Source organism: Pinus tabuliformis, chromosome 3_1 (genome assembly GCF_031772625.1).
Source record: "Pinus tabuliformis cultivar Carrire ecotype Pingquan chromosome 3_1, CPIR1, whole genome shotgun sequence".
Taxonomy (NCBI): Eukaryota; Viridiplantae; Streptophyta; class Pinopsida; order Pinales; family Pinaceae; genus Pinus; species Pinus tabuliformis.
Window position 1 is genome coordinate 946,468,249 of NC_142301.1, and position 14,685 is coordinate 946,482,933.

Here is a 14,685-nt window from a genome sequence, read left to right on the forward strand (position 1 = left end):
TGCACTGTCTGTAAATTTTATCATTCAAGTAATGATCATTTAATAATTTTTAAATGAGATATTTTATCTACGTCGATAAATCATGAAGCTCTGTAGGATATGTTGGGAAAATTTGTAGGATATGTTGGGAAAAGTTCGATTTAATTATTTTAAATTTTAGTTATTTTATATTTTTTTATAAAATTATAAAATTTTATTATATATATATATATATATATATATATATATATATATATATATAAATTAAATTAAATAATTTAAAAGTATAATTATAATATAAATTATCATAAAATAATTTATAATAATATGCGGATTAAGAAAGTTTGTAAAATGTTTAGATATATATAAACATTTGTAATTTGTAATGTTTATGTTAATTTGTAATTTTAAGAATTACATATATGATCATACATGATATTATACCGCATAATACCATGCAGATTAGTGCGGGTTGAAATTATCAACCACATATTTTAATAGCAAGTATTATGCAGATTAGTGCGGGTTGAAATTATCAACCACATATTTTAATAACAAGTTTCCTCTTTTGATCTGGTACTTGATAGTTACCGTCATGCAGATTAGTGTGGGTTGAAATTATCAATCACATATTTTAATAGCAAGTTTCCTCTTTTGATCTGGTACTTGATAGTTACCGTAAATGAAATGCACGAATTAGGCCATTTTCTCATTAAATCTATCTTCCCACTTTTCTCAGTTTGGGCAGCTTCCTCATTCAAACTTTATATGGAAATTTTAAGGGTTAATATTTGTATGAAATTTTATATATGGTTGACTACCCATCTAATTTGCGCTTCAATACCCCATATTAGAGTATAGTTTAGCGATGTCTTCACTTGTGAAATGTTCATTATTTTAGTTTATTAAATAATAGCATTTAATTTCTATGTGCATTACAAATAAATTCTATATATGGTTGACTACCCATCTAATTTGCCCTTCAATTCCCCATATTAGAGCATAGTTTAGCGATCGTCTTGACGTGTAAAAGGAACCCACATCATTATTTCTTTTTTATATGCTCGATTTTTGGACATTAAAACCAATTGATCCATTATTCAAATTATGATGTTTGACTGATTATCCATCGAAAAATTCTCATAGTAACATTGAGGCCAAAGAGAAATATGCACTATGACAAATTGCCAAATTGTTTAAAAACAAGCACAAACAATTAAAATATGTAATCTCTAGCATTCAAATTTTATTTTTAATTTCCATGAAGCTTCCTACACATTCGAAAAGATTGAGGTATAGTTGCATATGCTGCCATATTTCAAGTGAATAGCATTCAAATTCAAATTTTAATTTTAATTTCCATGGAGATTTCTACACATTCGAAAAGATTGAGGTATAGTTGCATATTTCAAGTGAATAGCATTCAAACTGTAATTTTAATTGCCATGGAGCTTTCTACACATTTGAAAAGATTGATGTATAGTTGCTTTTCAATATGAACCACAAGTTGTGCAATTGGAAATTTAACAACCCCTTAAAAAAACACCAATTAGCAATGAAAACACTTACAATGTGATCCCTATGAGCATGGGAGCTGAAGAGGATATGAGAAAAACACATATCCAACATTATATGTTCACAAATTTTATGAGATGGATAAACAAAAACTAAATAACAATTTGGAGAAAAGCATCATAGGTGTGAGAAATATTAAATAACAATTTGGAGAAAAGCATCATAGGTGTGAGAAATACGCAATCGGCCCAAAGAATTTATTTTCGGGGAAAAAATGAATTATTACTTGAAGTTAAAATATAAATTAGAAATTTTTAAATATTACTTTGCATAAAAATATCAATTTTTACCCGTGGTGTGAGAAATACTAAATAACAATTTGGAGAAAAGCATCATAGGTGTGAGAAATACTAAATAACGATTTGGAGAAAAGCACAATAGGTGTGAGAAATACTAAATAACAATTTGGAGAAAAGCATCATAGGTGTGAGAAATACGCAATAGGCCCTAAGAATTTATTTTGGGGGAAAAATGAATTATTACTTGAAGTTAAAATATAAATATGAGTTCATTAGAAATTTTTAAATATTACTTTGTAGAAAAATATCAATTTTTACCCGTTAAAATGTCGTTCATTTTGTTATAATTGTGTTCAATTCCCCATATTAGAGCATAGTTAAGAAATCGTCTTGGCTTGTGAAATGTTCATTATTTTAGTTTATTAAATAATGACATTTAATTTCTATGTGCATTACAGTGAAATTCTATATATGGTTGACTACTCATCTAATTTGCACTTCAATTCCCCATATTAGAGCATAGTTTAGCGATTGTATTGACTTGTGAAAGGAACCCACATAATTATTATGCTCGGTCTTGACTTGTGAAAGGAACCCACATCATTATTTCTTTTTTATATGCTCAATTTTTGGACGTTTATCCATCGAAAAATTCTCATAGTAATATTGAGGCCAAAGAGAAATATGCAATATGACATTACCATTGTTTAAAAGAAAGCACACACAATTAAAATATGTCAAGCTCTACACATAAACATGTCAATATCTAGGGAGTCAAGCTCTACACATAAACATGTCAATATCGCCATATTTCAAGTGAATAGCATACAAATTTTAATTTTAATTTCCATGGAACTTTCTACACATTCGAAAAGATTGAGGTGTAGCTGCATATTTCAAGTGAATAACATTCAAAATGTAATTTTAATTGTCATGGAGCTTTCTACACATTTGAAAAGATTGAGGTATAGTTTCTTTTCAATATGAACCATCAAAAATTTAACAACCCCTTAAAAAAACACCAATTAACAATGAAAACACTTACAATGTGATCCATATGAGCATGGGACCTGAAGAGGATGTCTTGGGCATTATGAAATGTTTGATTTAAGTCATTTACTTATAAAGGTTCCATAATCTTAATAAAGAGCATTTTTGATGATAGGGAAAATAGGGGTATAGCCAATTTCCCCTTTCATTTAAATAATTTGATCTTGAGGCCTGTGGGTTATGGCCCAGAAACCCTATCGGAAGCATTTTATCGTTCTATGCCTTAGAACTCGGACCACAACACTATAGTCGGGTTTTCCTTTAAAAACCCGGAACCATTCATTTATCGGGATACAAAGGAAATCACGGGAAACACCCACAGCTGAACCATAAGCCGGATCTCAAATATTATCCACCTGCATCTATAACTTCATCGAATCCGCACACCCGGTCCATCTCCATCGTCCATTGTATTCCACGATCCAACGGCTCTCATCTCATCGCTAAATCGGTCCATCGGCGTATCACAATTCCATCTCCATTGTCCCTTGACCTCTATCTAATGCGATTTGCGATTAAATCTTGACCGTCGATCTGGTTCCCGATCTGACGGTCATTATCTTTTCCGATCACCAAAGCTGCTTGATGGTCCTCAACCATTGATCTACTCGCACAAGATCCAACGGCCCACGATGATTTCGGGTGGACAAGTAGCATGAGGATTAACCACCCGAAAAGTGGTTTCCTCTCTCCTCGCTGCTACATGTCATTTGATGAGTGGAATCAGAGCCAATCGAAAAATACTGCTTACCACTTGTGACCTCGCCTGAAATACCATTCATGTGGCGAAACCACTTTCTTCGCGCGCTAACTCTCATGCATCTAAACTTCGCGATGACCGTTGATCCACGAGATCAATGGCTCAGATTTACTTCCGTTTCTCTTCACCTTCCGCCATTACTGTCCGTCGATCTAAACGATCTCACGATTCTCGTTCCTTCTGCCTACGTTGTTGATCTTATTGATGGATTCATGCTAAACCCAGTTCTTCTGCCATTTCTCTGTTTATGCATGAACACTCATATATAACAGTTAACTCAATATCGTTGGATCGCCATCGATCCTACAGTGATCGATGGTCGATCAACACAACTATAAATGGGAATTAAGCCCTCAACACATATATACATAGATAGCACGAAAACACATTATTACATAAACACACACGGATTCCACACAACACGCATCTATTCATTATACAATATTGAATACAGGCTAAGGCATTTCAGCCTTAGAAACAAGTCACTCTCTCGACTACATTGTATCCTATCCCTTTTGTCTATTATCTACCTATATCACTCTATCCCCCATTGAACACGCAGGTTCATCATATGTATATATAAGGAAACATTGGATCGGATCACTGTGAAGGATCCGATCACATCCTTTCCTCAAATCTCTCAACTAATCGCATACATGGCAGATTACATTTAATTCAAGTCTTCGAGAGACTTATCGCTTCCATCATTTTAGGTCTATTATAACAGAATTTCCCTAGTTTAGCTTGATGGTCCACGTCCTCTTCCTTGCTCTGCTTCAGATTCCTCCTTTAATGATGAGTGCTCGGATGCTCCTACATCAATTTTCATAAATCTTTTGGAGTGAAGTGTTTTGCATTACCTTCACTTTGAACATATACTAGTTGGAAACTCTGTGAAACATAACATATGATAAAAAGGAAACACCAGTGAAGAAAGAAAATTGCATAATATTTTGACTTCTTTTTTCTTTGTCTTTGTTTCTTATTCCATTGTAATCTCCGTGAAACATAGCATATGATCAAAAGGAAACGCCAATAAAGAAACAAAACTCCATAAAATTTTGACTTCTTTCTTCTATGCTATTGTTTCTTATGCCATTGCCTTATGCCGTTTCCTTTTCAACATGTGGTGCAAATGCTAATTAGGGTCACATCTAAGTGTAATAGGGTGAAATCAAAGCTGGGCACACAAAGCTAAAGGCAAGAGCCATGAACCTTCAACCTCAATACAATACTATGTATCCTTTAATTGTTAAATGAAACTAGTTAGATAACTCACGATGACCTTGGAAAATTTCTTTTTCATATCATCTGGACCTTGGTGAACAAGATGTATAGGGTTTTTAGGGGAAACAAAAATGGAGCTCCCTTTTCCATCCAAACATGCATTCCTTGCAATGGCTCTTTTTTCCCTCCCATTCTTCTAATTTCCTTCTAGTTAGCATTATACTAGGGTTTAGTAGTATAGATTGAGCAAGTCCCTCAAGGACGCCAAGGAAACATACATCACCTCTACACACCATCCAAACACAAAGGAAAATCCAAGATATGGAGATTTAATCTTACTTGATTACAACTTATAGACGAAGGAGCATCAAACTTCCCACGAAATATTACTCGCAAGTCCATAGAAACAACTATAAACATCCTTAAAATTTCTATCAAATTAAGACAAAATTCAAACTTTGCATGTTTTTTTGTGTTTCATCTATTTATTCGATACTCTCTTGTTGTGTCTATTTCCGTGTATATGCATCTTGCAAAGGGATATGGAGAACAAATAGAACAAATATATCAATAGATTACTCGTTTCCACATAAGTGGTTCAAATGCATAAAAAGCTTGTTATACTTTTTGCAACATTAGGCATAAGTTTGACTAGTTAGTAGTTTCCACACAAAACATGAAAAAAAAATTTCGACCAACCCCTCCTAAACCTCGTCACCAAATCTGACTACCAGATTCAAAGATCTGATCCTTTTCATGCAACCCACTAGTACCACATAGAAGGAAAACCTAATGTTGAATTGAAAGGTAGTGAAATAGAAAATTCAATAGAAGATGTTTATCATGACCTCAACAATATGTTGGTAATCTTGACTTTGACGTGGTAAGAACTCTGGGTAAAATGTAACCTCACCTTCAGTTAGTAATATCCACTAGACGGTGAGTGTACGCTTGTAAAATGAACCCTTTTCAATTTCTTCGTCGTATTCAATTTCCTCGTTATTATATTCTGAAAAAAATTCTTTTTTTGCCGATCCTAATGGTCCACTGAAACTGAAAGATGGCTCCATTTCATCAATTTCAATGTACTCGACATCCAGTCTTTCTGCAAACCTCTCGTCACTATAGCTTAGAAACCATGATAAACTGCATACTATTCCCTTCTTGGATGATTTATGAAATCGTGGTTTGATTAAGGTTTCTAAGCTATAAGTGAAGTAAGGAGGAAAATCCGGAAGGTTTTGTAATGATTTGTTCATTTCATGCCTGCAATAATTGAAACTAAGTGTCATAACCTCCATGTTTAGCGAAAGTAACTGAGGGCATGTGACTACCCATTTTGTTATGTCTTCTGACGAAAATCTTCACACTCTAAGGAGTTCAATTCGTTTCAATACTAACTAAGGACAACAACTTGTGACATTTTCTCTAGAAGTTTGCTAAAATATTCAGGTCTTATCTTCATATATGAATTTAAGAAGTCTTGTTGCAATATCAATTTTGGCTTCAAATCAAGACCGATCTTCAAACACTGCACTATAATAGAAGCAAGTGCCTCATACATTACACCAAAGATCAGGAGACTCTCCACATTCTGCTTCATTTTTTCCTCCAAACTAAAACCTAGAATGTAAGGTTTCTTCTCACGAATTCTTGCTACGAATTCTTTTTGAAACCCCAAGCTTATAAGATAGTCCACAATCAGCTTAATAACCCTTCCAACTTGCATGGCCAAAATACGAGGACATCATGTCAGCATGGGTCTAATCTAAGATCTACGGTCCACGCTGATGCTGACTAAGTACGCCACTGAAGTTCTCATTGTACCTTTGAGCTTCAAGCCGAGTAGTTCAGGATATCTCTCTTTGACTCGTGGGATGTCATTCACCTTAATGTTTAGCCCTCCAAGAAACTTGGCAATAGGTTGAAGATCTGTGACAACACTGTAATGCAACACTTGTGGGTATCTTTGAAGTAGATCTAGAAGCACAGATTTACAAACACCGAAATTCTCCAAATAGTCAAGAATAGGCAACATGTTCCTTTTCACACTACATTCTAACATTAGAGGATACTCATTTATATCCTCAATGCTAAGGCCTAATTTCTGCAAAAATTCGACCCGTTTTCATAACATCTACTGTAGTAGGAAGTGTTAACTCTTCAAGCTCCTTCGTATCTATTCCCATTTTTCTTTAAGTAATCACAAATTATAACATTGACATTAGGGTTTTTATTGGAACTGTCGACAATACCCGTTGAAAAGGTAAGAGGCGCCTTAGATGAAGCAAACATTGCCTTATAATTGGAGATGCAATAGATGTTTCGTTAAACAACCAATCCTTCTTTCCAATGTTGTAAGGCCACCCCTTTTCATAGAAATGAAGATTCTCTCACCTAGTTTGGCTTATAGAGACCAAGTTTAAAATTGGAATGCAAAGCGGTCTTGGTATGGCATAAACTACACAAATTGGATTGTGCAAAGAACCAATAGGACACCGCCATACCCTCTAGCATACAACTATTACCGAAAGGCAAATTTCTCTTGCATTAACACCTCTATAGTAAACGTTTCCTGCTCAGCTTTCGAGTGGGTTCAATCCATGTTGTGTTGCACATTGTTTATAATAAAAATAAAGAGTTGTACATGCAAAAAAACTAAAGAAATCTACCAGTTGCTTAAAATACAGAGTAGAATTGGGGAATTAACTGCTCCACCAATGAACTGGAATTACCAGAGGTTGAATCCTACTAAAAACCTTTAATCACATAAGCATAATTGTTTATGAGGGATTTTGGATCAAATAGCATAAACTCATTATCAGAATTGCATTCAAAGACAAAATCTGAAACTTATCACCAAACAACAAAGGTAATATAGCAGTGATGTCTTGCATGCGGAGGTATAGGGTCTGTCTTCGATGCACTGGAGTCGGAGGGTGCCGATCACGCAATTTTGGCGGTGGAGAAATCGAAAATCTAATCATGGGCCTTTTCCATGTTTTCAAAAATTGTTAGAGAGGAAGACTGCCGATCACGCAATTTTGGCGGTGGAGAAATCGAAAATCTAATCATGGGCCTTTTCCATGTTTTCAAAAATTGTTAGAGAGGAAGACAAGAATAAGCTCTTGTGATCGGGTGAATTTGCCCAGCCAAAATTCATCGTGGGAACACTTTCAGTGTAACAAGTGACTACTCTATCAATATTCAATTTAAAAATAAAAAATAATTAAAAAAATAGAAATAAAAGATAGTTACAAAAAATATGTCTTATTTCTAATTCATAATTGATTTGGAAAACCACATCATCTAGAATAACCCGCTGGTGGTCTGTAAGAGGGCAGGCGTTCACTCTCAGGAATGTCTGTGGGTCTTAGGCCATTAACCTATTTCCTTAAGTCCTAGAAAAACAATCTCTTACCCAACATCCATTCAATTTACAATTTTTTATTATATAAATTAGTGAATTTAGAAATAAAAATTAAATTGAAAAATAAAAATAAAAAATGCTTACAAAAAGTAATGTCTTATCCATTAAAAAAAATATATTATATACAAACTTGTTATCTCATATATTCCACCTTGATTGCAATGTACACAGCTTAAAGGAGGGTTAGTCCACATATTCCACCATGATTTTGACCAATAAACGAAGGATATGATATAATTCAACATCCCATGGAGACACCTTAGGTGTCATAATTATTTAAAGAATAAAGCACAAATATTGACAAACACAATAAAGCATTTCGTACTCAGATAATGCCAGAGTCGTGAATGCCATTAGTCTACGAAAAAGAAAGGCATATTTTCAAGAGTGCCACTGAGATGTAATATTCCCATTCTTGAAAGTTGCTCAAGCATTTCAACGGGATAAAGAAATGATATGTTTTAATACAATAGGTTTTATTTATTGAAGATTGTCTTTATAATGGTTATATTAACTATTTTTTAATTCTTACTAGTAACTTAAAAAAATAGCTGTGTGTTTCAAACTTATGTTTTATATATGTCACTGATACGTCATCCCTTTCGAAGTGCTCTAAGATGCACATTACATTATTAAAATAGAAACAAAAACAAAAGAATATCGCTGACAATCCTCGAGCTTAGTTTAATTATTAAATTTTTGAAAATTATTATTTTGATTTTATTAAAATTATATTAATTAAGATTATTTAATAGTAATATATTCATTCAAAAATATTTAAATAATTAAATAAATAAATTTAATATTTTTTTCTTAGTTAAATAGAAAATTTGTTTAAAATAATATTTTTATTTAATTGATTAATTTTCACTATATAATTTTATTTGTTGTGGATATCATTTATTTTAATGATTGATTAATGCTTATTTATTAGAATTGGTTTATTGATATTTAAGAAAAGAAAGAAATTATTTAAATTTCTTTAAAATTTTATTATAGGCTAGAAAAGCATTAAGAGAAACATTCCAAGATCATCATAGTTTTGAAGAATTAAAGTTAGGAAGATAAGTATAGTGATAAATTCTTTGAAATTGGATGTAATTTGGGTATAAGAGGTGTAGAGATGATAGATTATTTTGTCTCTGATTTTTTTTGGAATTGTTCAATGTCCAATTTCACTATACAACTAGTGTAAATTTATAGATTTTTTTTTTAAAGAATATATATATTTTTTCTATTTCATATGAAATGAAAAGGTACAATACTTTTACTACAAATGCAGTCTAAAAATAACTTAATCCAACCATAAAACATACTATAAAAAATTAACAATATTATTTTCTTGTTTACACTAGTCTATACTACAAGGTATTTTTTATTTTTTAGATTAAATTAACCACCTCATTATAATATGTACTTCTTTCTTATCGGCTAATTCTATACTCGACATAATTTCCTTAAATTTAAATATAATAATATTTTAATATTACAATATTTTGCAAAATCACTCATTTCTTTAATTTCCAATAATTCAATAAGAATTCAAATTTTTATATTTTCTCAATTTTAACTCATCTTAAATTTCAAATAATTTCTTATTATTTATATTGTTTATTCAATTTTTTAAATTAAAATATTTTGAATCATTTAAATTTTAAATAAATTATTTAATTAAAATAAAACTTTACTTAGGAACAAAACTCATAAAAATAATTTATATATTTATTCATATATCATTCACTGTAAATCACTAATTTAAAAACTAACATGAAACCATATCTAGTAAAATTAATTAAATTTATTTACAAAATAAAATAAATAACTTCTTGTTCCTCCAAGATAGTAGTAGGTCAAGCTAACAATGCCAGAGCATCTAAAATAATTGTTTCACGGGGTTTGGTTTTAATTTTGGAAGACCAATGAAATAAGACAGATGTAGGATTGAAGTAATTAATCCTTTGGGATATATTAATTACTTTAGCGGAAGGCTGCTATAAGACTTTACACAGTGATATAGATCAAAATAGTGGTAAGTAGAAGACAACAAAAAAAATATGATTGTCACAGTTTCCATACTGTAAAATAGAACAATCATAAGTTGGAAAACCTTCTGAATTACATTCAAAAGATTCAAGGAAGTATACTTAAGCTTACACAAGATGCTGATGATTTATGATTAGAGGGGATTTAGAGGCACAGACAGTTGCATTAATCCATTCTATTAATAAATGATCAATTCAGGAGTTTATAGAAATCAATTGATACTCTAATTATTCCTACCTAGATAACTCTGCAAGTCATAAGCATATGAAGAAATAACACAATGATTGATAACTAGAAAAACTTACAGGATAAAACAAAACTGTGTAAAACCAGATTCAGAATCCTCTGTTTTGTATTAAGGCCCCAGAAAGACTGAGTACATCAAGTGTCTACAAAAGCTTCCTTCGAAGGTGACTCCCAGGTTCAAAGTAGTATAAACAATCACAACTTTACAATCAATTCTCTATGAATCTTCAACTCCGAACTCATAACACCTCAAGAAGAGAGTTATTTATACAATAATAAAATTACAAATATCCTAAAACTATTTAAGATTTACTCTAGGAATGGAGAAGATCTTCATGGCAAGAAGATAGGGGCAACTGTTGAACTGCTTCTTGATGTCCCCTTTATTAAGGCTGTGCTGGCTTTTATTGTATGATATTTTTCCCCTTTAGCTGATTTGTTATTGGTATCCTTCACGCTGGCTGATTCATTTAGTTAAATCCTTTTATTGATATTCTTTCATCCAATACTCTTTAAACTCTATAAAATATGCTTTAACCTTGCTGAGTGATTATGATTGCACATTCTAGTTTTAACTGTTATTTTTAACAATAAATCTTCATATTTATTTTCAAATGTTACACAGACCTTTTTGTTTACAAGCCTGAAATAGCAGTCTTCTTACCTGCAAAACACAGAACTTATTAAGAAAAACATGGTGGTTGAGGGTATTTAATGGCTCTGCCAAGCTTGAAAGACTATTGGAAGAGTGTGGGGCATATCAAAGGCTAAATGATGGCTACAATGGCCACAGAGGCTTATTGGGCTGCGCTGTGTAAGATAGGAGTAATAGAGGAAAGACAGTCTTGCTTTTTGAGTTATCGAGCGAAGGTGAACAATGGTGGAGTGAAAGAGCAACGCGGAGATGATCAATTTATGGTGGGAATGGTTTAGTTGTAGATTAAAGCCATGATTAGCAGTAAAAATGATGCTTTCAGGTCATTCCTACGTTTAAATTGAAAAATCGATTTTACACAGCAAATCATCAGAAAATCATATATGGTGGATTTGAAATTATATTACATTGGTAGATAATGACATAGGGTCCGAGTGTTAATCGCATATCACTATCAGAGTGGGCGGGCGTTAGGCCCATTGCAAAGGCATATTACAATGGGCAGACACGACATGAAATAATATATGACATACAACTATGTCGGATCCGGCTTTGATATCGTATTCAGGGATCAGAATGTGAGGAGTAATGTATGTATGGGGACTTTACGATGAATGCGATATGGGTAATGTATTATGATATATATGTGATTAGGTCTGGGCCCATCATAATCGCAATGCGGGGGGTTCATTCCTATTAAAGACTTGCGATGCAACACTATGCGATGCAATATTTGTTTATTACATAGTTTTATTAATAAGACTATTGTATATGCATTGTTTAAAATGCTTATGGTCTCGCCGATATGCAATGCGATATAATTATGAAATTCATAGTTTCTAATGAAACTTAAGGGTTTCGGGCTATTTTAATAAAGGAACTATATAATATAGGAAAAGGGAAATATTATGGATTTAATACTATATGTTAATGTTTAATATGAAAAATATGAATGGAAAGGAAGAATGGGCTAAACATAATGGAATTATTTGCTTTTGACATATATTCGTCAATACTTAGGGAAAAGATGTTTTTATGTAAAAAGGGAATTTTCATGGTATTTTTACTTTTCCTAGGTAAAAAGGGTTTTTACCATAGGAAAAGGGATTTTTATGGAAAATGAATGAATATGGATATATGAAGGGGAAATTAGTAAATATATGAATAAATGGAGATGAATGGGAAGTTAATTAATCAATCTGTAGACCTTCATTTGCCTTGTATAATTTCCTTATGAGCATAGAAACATTTCAAATATTCTATTTAATCAGAACCAAAAAATGCTACAACATTGGCTCCATCTGGGGACTGCTTTCTCCTATAGAATGCAGAGAACTAGTAGACTAGTTGCCTTTAGTATTGGGCATGGAGTCATACCATAAAACCACCAACCACTAGTTTGTCATCTTATGTAAAAATATAACCAATCCCCATGGATCAATGCTGTCATTTCAATACTCTGCTACTGCATACTGCAACCTACAACTGTAAAATGCAACCATATGCCTGCACTAATTCAGATACTCTTTCACACTGAAATCTAAAACTTGAAAACTGCTGAAGTGAAATGACTAACAATGTAACTGGAAATAAGCACAAGAGTGCCTAAATCACGGGCTGTGGAGTTAATTAGTTAATCCCTTGGAAGTCATTGCACTCAACCAAACCTAACTTGATACTGCAATCTTGAAATATAATTGAAACAATTATAGATCTACTGCACCCTGAAACTGAAAGTAGCTAATCACTCCCACAACTCTATCTAACTGAACTGAAAAACTTTACATTGTTAGGTGTAATATGTTTTCCAATGTAACCATGTGCTAGATTTATTGACAAACCAAGTTGCCAACAACTCAAAATCTGACGGTTATATGCAATATGAATATGAAATCCCATGGAAAACTTATACTCACAAGTGTACTTTAAAAGTTGCATCCTCTATAGACATTTTAGATTTCTGACCATGGATGAGAGGAAAAGACATATACTGTTGATTTCAAGTATCCATGAACCTTGCATAATAGTAAAGGCAGCTGAAATTTCAAAACAAGAGTGGGATCAGTAATTCAGTGGAATCGCCATCCGACAAAGTGGGGTCACCACGGGAAAATAATGCAACCAATACAAATGCCTATTCCTTGTTCACCAACAAGAAATAGATCTAAAATTTATCATTCCCTAGAGAAAGATCTTTGTTACTTTGCTCCCCGGCAACAGCGCCATTCTGATGTTGTACCTTTGAGATAGTAGTTGGTCAGGCTACCAATGCCAGAGCATCTAAAATAATTGTTTTGGGGGTTTTTGGTTTTAATTTTGGAAGACCAATGAAAGAAGACAGATGTAGAATTAATGTAATTAATCCTTTGGGATATATTAATATCTCAGCAGAGGGCTGCTATAAGACTTTACACAGTGATATAGGTCAAAATAGTGGTGAGTAGAAGACAACAAAAAAAATATGATTATCACAGTTTCCATACTATAAAACAGAACAATCTTAAGTAGGAAAACCTTTTGAACTACGTTCAAAAGATTCAAGGAAGTATACTCAAGCTTACACAAGATGCTGAGGATTTATGATTAGAGGGGATTAGCTACACAGACAGTTGCATTAATCCAATCTCTTAATAGATGATCACTTCAGGAGTTTATAGGAATCAATTGATACTATAATTGTTCCTACCTAGATATCTCTGCAAGTCATAAGCATATGAAGAAATAATACAATGATTGATAACTAGAAAAACTTACAGGATAACACAAAACTATGTAAAACCAGATTCAGAATCCTCTGTTTTGTATTAAGGCCCCAGAAAGACTAAGTACATCAAGTGTCTACAAAAGCTTCCTTCAAAGGTGACTTCTAGGTTCAAAGTAGTATAAACAGTCACAACTTTACAAGCAATGCTCTATGAATCTTCAACTCCGAACCCATAACATCTCAAGAAGAGAGTTATTTATACAATAATAAAATTACAAATATCCTAAAACTGTTTAAGATTTATTCTAGGAATGGATAAGATCTTCATGGCAAGAAGATAGGGGCAGCTATTGAACTACTTCTTGTTGTCCCCTTTATTCAGGTTGTGCTGGCTTTTATTGTTCGATATTTTGATCCTTTAGCTGATTTGTTCTTGGTATCCTTCACGTTGGCTGCTTCATTCAGTTAAATCCTTTTACTGATATTCTTTCATCCGATACTCTTTAAACTTTGTAAAATATGCTTTACCCTAGCTAAGTGATTTTGACTACGCATTCCAGTTTTAACTGTTATTTTTAACAATAAATCTTCATATTTATTTTCAAATGTTAGAGAGGCCTTTTTGTTTACAAGCCTGAAACAGTAGTCTTCTTACCTGCAACACACAGAACTTATTAAGAAAAACATGGTGGCTGAGGGTCTCTAATGGCTCTGCCAAGCTCGAAAGACTATCGGAGGATTCTGGGGCATATCGGAGGATTCTGGGGCATATCGGAG

At 32.7% G+C, this 14,685-nt stretch overlaps 1 pseudogene; it reads right to left on the bottom strand.

The window, feature by feature from the left end:
• Nucleotides 1-5,762: 5,762 nt before the first annotated feature.
• LOC149190904 (transcription termination factor MTERF4, chloroplastic pseudogene) lies at nucleotides 5,763-7,019 on the bottom strand (annotated as a pseudogene).
• Nucleotides 7,020-14,685: the final 7,666 nt, after the last annotated feature.